Source organism: Trachymyrmex septentrionalis, unplaced genomic scaffold, assembly GCF_001594115.1.
Source record: "Trachymyrmex septentrionalis isolate Tsep2-gDNA-1 unplaced genomic scaffold, Tsep1.0 scaffold1, whole genome shotgun sequence".
NCBI classification, from domain to species: domain Eukaryota; kingdom Metazoa; phylum Arthropoda; class Insecta; order Hymenoptera; family Formicidae; genus Trachymyrmex; species Trachymyrmex septentrionalis.
Window position 1 is genome coordinate 1,381,985 of NW_017304123.1, and position 6,684 is coordinate 1,388,668.

The following is a 6,684-nucleotide window of genomic DNA, read 5'->3' on the forward strand; positions in this document are numbered from 1 at the left end:
GCTCCTAATATGAGATACCCTGAGAAATCGATAATAAAACGCAAAGTATATCAGCATTGCAATTAGAAAACTTTATTTAATGTTTCTAAAATACAAACAAACACAGCCAGCGTGCGCGAAAAATGGGCATGCGATAAATTATACCCAGAACTCGTTTTTATTTATGCTTTAGCAACGATTTTCGCTATGACATGGGTTATTTCATATTAGAAATACCCTGGGTATCTCATATCACGATTTCCACGCCTTACGATCATCAAATCTAACTTCTGTAATTAAACAATTCAACATATCCCATATTTTTCTATCAGCACGACCCTACTCTATCACTGCATGAAGAATTTATTGCCAAATATTGATTTATTAAATAATAAACAAGGTTTAAATGCTCGTCTGAATGAAACTTGAAGATCATCCAAATTCTAAAATCTTGTTTTACAATGGCTGCAGGCACGATCTATTGGGTTGTTCGGAAAGTAATTTCGTTTTTTCCCAACAGAGGACTTATTGTATTTTTTCACAGCCAACTTCACACTTAAGCCGCATAATCATTATATATTTTGACAGCTGATATAGCAAGGCTTGCTTGTGAAAAAAGTTCGATTGATTCTACGCAGTAGTTTTTGGTTGGTGCCCTATCAAATATGAAAGTGAAAAGCAGCATTTTCGGCATATTTTACTTTTTTACTATCGAAAAGGTAAAAATGCTGTTCAAGCAAGAAAAAAATTATCCGATGTGTATGGAGAAGATGTATTGACAGAACGCCAGTGCCAAAACTGGTTTGCAAAATTTCGATCCGGCAATTTTGATGTTGAAGATGCACCACGTTCTGGAAGGCGAGTTGAAGCTGATGAAAACACAATAAAGGCATTAATTGATGCAAACCGGCGAATAACAACTCGTGAGATCGCTGAGAGATTAAATTGATCGAATTCGACCGTTCATGATCATTTGAAACGCGTCTGATTGAAAATCGTCTTTCATTTTCATAAGAAAAAACGAAATTACTTTCCGAACAACCTAATAATAATGAATTTTCTACCAAATAATTTTCAATCCAAGAGCAATAAATGGAGCAACCAATAGACAGCGTTTATTAGTTCAGCAGAAACGTCGTTACCACATATTAAGTGCCTATCTCATGATATAGGGGGCTTTCCTCTAATAAAGTCGCCGTTGATGCATTTTAATAATAGAAACGTTGTAAATGTAACTACGCTAGAAAGAAACGGTCGGCATGAACTGTCTGGAATCGCCAGCGATTATCGAGGCGAGGCCACAGCTCGGCAGCCAGGAATCTCTCATTTGTCCGGGGTTGAAGCGTGCATCGCGTGAACGTGCACGGTCACGATCGGCCTGCGGATAATCGATTCTACGAGCAATCGGGATCTGCATATGTGAAATCCAGAGAGGGTGGGATCCATACGAAGGGATCGATGCGAATAACAACGGTCGTCAACGACCGACCGGTCTTTTGAAAATATCCGAGTGCATCCGAAGACATGCATTTTGGCGCAGGTGGAGGAGGACACGCCGGCGCGGCGGTGTCATTGGTTGTCTCCTTGTCGTAATTACCAATTGAGCACGGTCGCCGGTACTCGAAATGCGTAACGACGCGAGGCAACGAGAATTCATAGATTCGATTTCATGGCCCATTACTGATTTACTCCTAATTCGGCATTTCGTCACGTTGAAAATTACCTCCGTTCCGCTCGCGAAGTCTGACATGCAATCATGCTCCGATCGCGAGATGTACGACAATGGCGAGGAACGATGTCGATCGAGGAAGTGGGTATCGGTGAAAGTTAAACGTTTTTCCTTAATACACAATTGTCCCCGAATAATTTTTTCAGAGCCATAGAAGGAATGATCAGAATATTCAACTCGCATATATTTCCACATAACCGTAGAGAAATCTGGTAACGCGAAAGATATACGAGTAAGTATAACGAAGTGGTATTAACGAATTAACTTCTCTCTTGGAAGCTATTGAGAATGAAAACATCAAAATCGAAAGATGGGAGATCGTAAGATGAAAAATTTTGCCCAAGATTTGCGCGATAGTTCCTATCGGTAAGGATCGACAGAAAGATGTAATAAATAGAATCTCAGGGCGAGGAGAAGATTTGACGAGAGAAAAAGAGAGCGAACAGAAAATTCACCATGAAAAAGAAACAAGCTCGCTTGAAAAAAGCAGATTTAAATGGGGGGGACTTAAGGCCGTGCGAGGAGACTATAAATCCGCTCTTCGTTGAGATCGAGTCGAGATTAATCGAAGCCCGAGTCCGAACTGACTGCGCCGGACCAGATAATGTCGCTGGTCCCTACATTATATTGAATTATATCGGTGCAACGTCGGTGCATTGCGTGTATGCGAGAACGTGCGTGTACAAAGAACGCTCCGTCTACTTTAAAGTTGCTTACAGTGAGTGGCGAGAAAAGGCTTTGTCGGCGCATCGACAACATTCGTACCCTTAGCTGGGACTACTCGATATATTCATCCTCATTCTGTCAGTGATTTTTTTCAGTGCTGTGAAAAGTAACTATTGCAAAATGACTCAACTACCGGCAGACTCATTTTGTAAAATTAAAATACGCTTCCAATTCAGAAAATATTTTATCAAGTCTGTAATTAAATGTTTCAGATATAACCGTGAACAATTAAATGGAATCTCTCGGAATTTAAAAAGAAAGATTTTTTTTTTAATATACAATAAATGTATGAAGAGTATTTCAAAGACAGATAATAAATTCGAAGTTTTGACATAACAGCATGATTAGAAATATTGAAGTCACGTGTCACTCATGCGATGCATGTATACGCTTGCGACACATACAGTTTCTCATGAAGGTAATTATGAGGGACGAATTAGCATAAAGAAAGGCCATCGTGGTGCTTTTGATCGCAAGATATATGTAGTTATCTGCTAAAATTAAAAGAGAAACAGCGTGAGATACGAGTATATAGGATAATCAAAGTTCGATTGTCCAAAAAATATTGCAGAGGAATTAATCGCGATGTTACTGATGTTACATTCTTCCCTGGAATTTATTAATTCCATGTTTCCCTTCTCCGTATGTTTTGGTAAGCGTTTCGTTTGCTATAATTATTGACAAGGATGTAGAAAAAACCTCTAGTTACATTTCACAAGGTGGTTGTAAAAATCAGAAAATACATTTTAATCAATTGTTTTCTCTAGTTGTTGCACCTGTAATAGCACTTTCTTTATTATTTTCTGTATTTAATAAAGTAGATACATCTCGGGAGGTTGAATCGAGTTAAAGGAAAGAGTGAAGGAAAGAGAAAATTATTGGAAAGATACATTAAAAAATATCAAGTCTAATCTTAGAACGTTGAGGTTGAATAAGCATAAAAAATATATTGTTTTTTCTTCGAAATGATACAGTAATATATTAAATATTTGTAAAATATTTAATAAAAAAAAAAAGAAAAGAGGAAAAGGAGGGAATATGTCGATGCGATAGAGACTTAAAAATATACGCATTCGAAGGTGAGACGAGAAGCGGACATTCAGCTCGACGCTGCCGATATTGCACGACGGCGTACGAGCAAGCGGGGCCGCACAGTAACGTTTAATCGGGCCTAATAAAGACTTTGATGTGCATACCTGACCGCCAGGTGGTGTCGGTTGGAAATACTATGCTATTAAATTGTTACGCAGGATCGGTGTACCCGGATACCGTAATGCCGCCGCCGACGCGAGGGCGAAGAGCGAGAGGTGGCGGATCGTTTCGCAAGCGCGAAATTTCCACGTGAAAATAATTAAATACCGCGACATACGAGTCCGCGAAATCTCATCGGCCATTATCTGGGCACCGCCGCCGCATTGGACCGAAACACCCGTGAAACGCGGAGAATTTTCCTTCGACCGTGCCATGGCAGCGATCGATCTACGGGTATGCAAGAATGCGAGTGTGCGGGTTTTTTTTTTTCGTTTCGCACGGACGACTGGCTCTTTACTTCTTTCGCGAATTGCATAACCGGTGCATTTCTTCTCTTATTATCCCTCAAGCGTGACGAGCTAAATTTCTGCACTGGAATTCTGCGACGCGACGCGAACAAATAAAGATATTACGTACGTGTATAGAAAAGGCTGTTTCCTGCCTCGACGTACGTTTTCTCAGGTCTACCTTGGATGGAATTTTATTTTTCTGGGGAATTTCGGAAATGATTAATATTAAAAAAAACAAAAAAAAAACAGGAAAATAGTTGAAATCTACAGACGGATATACTGTAGGTCTTCGTAAGTCGTATTTGCCAATAATAAACAGTATATGACTTTGCATCGCCAGTTTCGCGTTAATTTTGCGAGCCCTCGTTTAGTCGTCGCTGTTCTCTTGTAACGTTTACATGTGTCAGTCCGACCATCTCGTTTATTAAATTATACGATTGACTCCTTTTAAGAAACGTTATTGGCCACCACGTGATACATGTTTTTTAACATCATCATATTTTGCGACTTCCCCGGTGAGTTTTATTTTGATTGACGTTTGGATAAATTGTCTGGATTGTTCTCCAAAAAGATGTTTTCACATTATTCATAGACTCACGGAAATTTTAACATTCGGTCGATCAACTGATTGGGAACAATTTCTGTCCATCAACTTACAATCCATCGGAGATTATTATCGTAACTTATCTGTATTTTTAATTTTATTTTTACTTAGTATTGCCGTTTCACTATACTGCGATTTATGAATGCGATATTATACAATAATACACTTGAAGATGGCTCGATAAAGAAGTCGAAACACGTAATGAGACATTTTATATTGTTACACCATTAAGATTATTAGAATAATGATATTGAGAATAAGTATTATTATATCGATGTGTCTTTATTAAAGTTTCACTGTTGTCGACTCTTATATATGCCCTTTACTTAATTTTATTTTTATTCAATAACAAGAGCCTTTAGATAATTTATATTTTTTCTGGAGACATTTTATTCTCATTCTAGATTGATACGCGAGAAAAGAAGTAAAAATGAAATATTTCCTTTTATAAAGTGAAAACTAGTTAAAGCCGTAAACTTCTTTATGTATATCTACCGATGAGTATCCTGCACAGATTAACGTGTCCTAATGATTTTGCCTTTGTCTCGTCCTTCAAGTAATAGTGGCAAATTGTTGTGTGGTGAAGGAACAAGCGGGTGAGAAAATGGACGGGGGGTGGGGAAGGAGGGGGGGGGAACGTCTGCGCGTGTGTTCGGGACAGGATGTGATTTATGAAATAATCTCCCTGAAGTAGAATTTAATTGAGCGGAGGCGAGGCAAAACGAAGACCAGTGGTGTTCCTTAACCCCGGGATGGATTAACGGCGGATCTTGATCAAGCGCGGCCTCCGCAGCAATTTTGGGACCTGCAACGGGTTACGAATTGACCCCCCCCGAGGGGTCAAATTCCTCGGAGCTTCTAGCTGAGGCTCGCACCTGGCCTTTTCGCGAAAGGCGTATTTCGTGTCGATGCCTCATTCTTACTGCTGCGAATTCAAATGACGTTTGAAAATATTCTACTTAATTATTTTCACTTTCGCACGCATTCGCCGTATGATTTCTATCTTTACTACAAACTGGGTTGACGAGAAAGTAATTGCGTTTTTTTTTTAGCTCAAAGTTGTATATACAATATCTTCGTCAATAATGAATGAAATTCAAATTTAAGAAAAGGGTTTAAAGCTTGAAATCTCTACTTTTAAAAGCTTATCACATTTTTTAGGTTTATATGAGTTTGATAATTTTTACATACCAAAAACTACGAGCTGAAAAAGACGAAAAATTTTCTTCCCACTTTGTGGATTTTGTAACGTGTCCAAAACGAATTTGAGAAAATTTTCGATTACCTATCGCGAAAGCTTGACACTTTCCCTACAAAATCGTTTTTTTTTTTTTTAAATATTCCCACGATTTTTGGTTACTGAGTTATCGCAGATTAAATAAAAGAATTATTTTGACTTTAATTGCTCATAACTCCATTAAAAATTGTCGTATCGTAATTTAAACAAGAGATTTTTAAAGCTGAAACTTTACTCTATCAAGATATATTTATATTGGTTGGTAAGAAAGTAATTGCGGATTTTACTGATAGATGTCTTTTAAAAAAACGCAATTACTTTCTCGTCAACCCAATATTTCGCTTAACTTGATTTTTAAGAATTATCTTAATCTGTTTTGAAAAAACCTAGCTAGAAAAATGTAAGTTGAACCTAAATGTTTAGTCCACACTGTCACGTTGCATTTTGCGTATTCGCAGATATTCTCTGCTTTAGGCACATTCAAAATGTGTTTTGTTACTTTCAAGAGTAATTGTAAAGAAATAAAATATATAATATTCCAAAATATATCATAAGGAACTGTCTGAGCTTAGCTAGATAATGTGCGCTAGTTTAAATAATCATATAATTCAAATAATAAACAAATACAAACGTTTTGGTCTTTAATGTCGACCCTCTTCAGTCTGAAGTTATACAATATAAAATAAAAATTGGATCAGTCTTACTAGTCTTCTTAACAATTAATTTTTAACGATTCATTATCCTCCGTACGTTCTTTACAATTTGTAGTTTTATTCTTATCTCACAGCCACATCTATGTGGCAGAAACTGGGAATCGACTGGGAATTTATAATATCGTTCTTATTCAATTTCGTTAATTTTGTTATTG

General features: G+C 37.5%; 1 protein-coding gene across 1 annotated transcript in view; it reads left to right on the forward strand.

Annotated features, from left to right (window-relative positions):
* LOC108751380 (neurogenic locus Notch protein) overlaps positions 1 to 6,684 on the forward strand; it is a gene marked incomplete at its 3' end in the record, with an annotated part of 297,572 nt that overhangs the window by 121,064 nt on the left and 169,824 nt on the right. The window lies entirely within an intron of this gene.